Consider the following 3,701-nt stretch of genomic DNA (forward strand, 5'->3'; position numbering starts at 1 on the left):
TAAGGTTGTATGACAGTGTTTTAAGGCTGTATGACAGTGTTTTAAGGTTGTATGACAGTGTTTTAAGGCTGTATGACAGTGTTTTAAGGTTGTATGACAGTGTTTTAAGGTCTTTCAGCTAGCGCATAGATACAGTATCCCAAGAGAGAGACAAAGTTTCTGTTGTGTAGTAAACATTATGTTATACTCAGTGGAGGCTCCTCCATAGAGGTGGAGGAGGCCTGGCCTCCCCAATAATTTGAGAGAAGAGAGAGATTTAAAAAAGCAATAATTTTATTTATTTATTTAACAAAAAACATTTAAAATATATATATATATTCATATTATTTCCGTTTTGTTCATAAATCTGAATTTTTCCATGGGCTGAAAGATTGACATTTTGTTCGTCCAATCACATGAAGCCATTTTCCCCTGAAAATAATTTGGCCAAATACTTTTGCTTAAAATGACCTCGGAAGTCGGCGAGATTCTGGCGCGATTTATACATCGAATAGGTAGACAACATTTAGGATTTATTGAACAGTTTTATTTTTAATATTAATAATTAATAATTGTATGTAGTATGTTGTGGTGAATGTTGTGAGCCTGAGCAGAAGGGACAATAGCTGCTGCAGGCGGACCAGAGATTCATGCCAATTGTTTTGTTTATTTGATGACCAGCCTCCACTGGTTATACTGTATTTGAATATGAATTTGAATTAATATGTTGTGTTCCATGCTGAACCATCCTGAACCTCTATATTTTAGCCTGGCTCACCAGAGTCATTTGCATGGGGCCAAAACCACAGAGGTCCATGTGACATGACGACTAGTATCAAGGAAGGAGAGAGAACACCCGAAGAGACACACACAGGTACACAAAGGAGAGAGACACACACAGGAGAGAGAGACACACACAGGTGACAGAGACAGAGACACACACAGGTGACAGACAGAGACAGAGACAGACAGAGACACACACAGGTGACAGAGACAGACACACACAGGTGACAGAGACAGAGACAGAGACAGACAGAGACACACACAGGTGACAGAGACAGAGACACACACAGGTACACACAGGAGAAAGACACACACGGTTACACACAGGAGAGGGACACACACAGGAGAGAGAGACACACACAGGTGACAGAGACAGGCAGAGACAGAGACACACACAGGTGACAGAGACAGAGACAGAGACACACACACACACACACACACACACAGGTAGAGGACAGACAGCCTAAAGAGTGACACGCACAGGTAGACACAGGAGAGAGAAGGTCTAAAGAGACACACAGGTAGACATAGAGGACAGACAGTCTAAAGAGACACATAGGTAGACATAGAGGACAGACAGGTAGGCCCTCTTATAAGATACGGTATTTGAGCTTTGTCTTTCAGCTAGCGCAGAGACAGAGAAACACACAGGTGACAGAGACAGAGACAGAGACAGAGGCAGAGTCAGAGACAGAGACAGAGACAGACAGAGACACACACAGGTGACAGAGACAGAGACACACAGGTACACACAGGAGAGAGACACACACAAGTACACACAGGAGAGAGACACACACAGGAGAGAGAGACACACACAGGTGACAGAGGCAGAGACAGAGGCAGAGACAGACAGACAGACAGAGACACACAGGTGACAGAGACAGAGACACACACAGGTGACAGAGACAGAGGCAGAGACAGACAGAGACACACACAGGTGACAGAGACAGAGACACACACAGGTGACAGAGGCAGAGACAGAGACAGAGACAGACAGAGACACACACAGGTGACAGAGACAGAGACAGAGACAGACACAGGTGACAGAGACAGAGACACACACAGGTGACAGAGACAGAGGCAGAGACAGACAGAGACACACACAGGTGACAGAGACAGAGACACACACAGGTGACAGAGGCAGAGACAGAGACAGAGACAGACAGAGACACACACAGGTGACAGAGACAGAGACAGAGACAGACACAGGTGACAGAGACAGAGACACACACAGGTACACACAGGAGAGAGACACACACAGGAGAGAGAGACACACACAGGTGACAGAGACAGAGACAGAGACACACACAGGTGACAGAGACAGAGACAGACACACACAGGTGACAGAGACAGAGACAGAGACACACACAGGTAGAGGACAGACAGCCTAAAGAGGGACACACACAGGTAGACACAGGAGAGAGAAGGTCTAAAGAGACACACAGGTAGACATAGAGGACAGACAGTCTAAAGAGACACATAGGTAGACATAGAGGACAGACAGGTAGACATAGAGGACAGACAGCCTAAAGAGACACACAGGTAAACATAGAGGACAAACAGATAGACAGAGAGGACAGACAGGTAGACATAGGGGACAGAACGGGGCAGACACTCAAACCACAAGGCCACTGCCATTAGAGGCCGTCTTATAAGATACGGTATTTGAGCTTTGTCTTTCAGCTAGCGCAGAGACAGAGACACACACAGGTGACAGAGACAGAGACAGAGACAGAGGCAGAGACAGAGACAGAGACAGAGACAGAGGCAGAGGCAGAGACAGAGACAGACAGAGACACACACAGGTGACAGAGACAGAGACACACACAGGTACACACAGGAAAGAGACACACACAGGTACACACAGGAGAGAGACACACACAGGAGAGAGAGACACACACAGGTGACAGAGACAGAGACAGAGGCAGAGACAGACAGACAGAGACACACACAGGTGACAGAGACAGAGACACACACAGGTGACAGAGACAGAGGCAGAGACAGAGACAGACAGAGACACACACAGGTGACAGAGACAGAGACACACACACAGGTGACAGAGACAGAGACAGAGACAGACAGAGACACACACAGGTGACAGAGGCAGAGACAGAGACAGAGACAGACAGAGACACACACAGGTGACAGAGACAGAGATACACACAGGTGACAGAGACAGAGACACACACAGGTACACACAGGAGAGAGACACACACAGGTACACACAGGAGAGAGACACACACAGGAGAGAGAGACACACACACAGGTGACAGAGACAGAGACACACACAGGTGACAGAGACAGAGACACACACACACACACACACACACAGGTAGAGGACAGACAGCCTAAAGAGGGACACACACACAGGTAGACACAGGAGAGAGAAGGTCTAAAGAGACACACAGGTAGACATAGAGGATAGACAGTCTAAAGAGACACATAGGTAGACATAGAGGACAGACAGGTAGACATAGAGGACAGACAGCCTAAAGAGACACACAAGTAGACATAGAGGACAGACAGGTAGACAGAGAGGACAGACAGGTAGACATATGGGACAGAACGGGGCAGACACTCAAACCACAAGGCCACTGCCATTAGAGGCCCTCTTATAAGATACGGTATTTGAGCTTTGTCTTTCAGCTAGCGCAGAGACAGAGACACACACAGGTGACAGAGACAGAGACAGAGACAGAGGCAGAGGCAGAGACAGAGACAGAGGCAGAGGCAGAGACAGAGACAGACAGAGACACACACAGGTGACAGAGACAGAGACACACACATGTACACACAGGAGAGAGACACACACAGGTACACACAGGAGAGAGACACACACAGGAGAGAGAGACACACACAGGTGACAGAGACAGAGGCAGAGACAGAGGCAGAGACAGACAGACAGACAGAGACACACACAGGTGACAGACACAGAGACA

The sequence above is a fragment of the Nansenia antarctica genome (genome assembly GCF_963989245.1).
Source record: "Nansenia antarctica genome assembly, chromosome: 3".
In the NCBI taxonomy this organism is placed as follows: Eukaryota; Metazoa; Chordata; class Actinopteri; order Argentiniformes; family Microstomatidae; genus Nansenia; species Nansenia antarctica.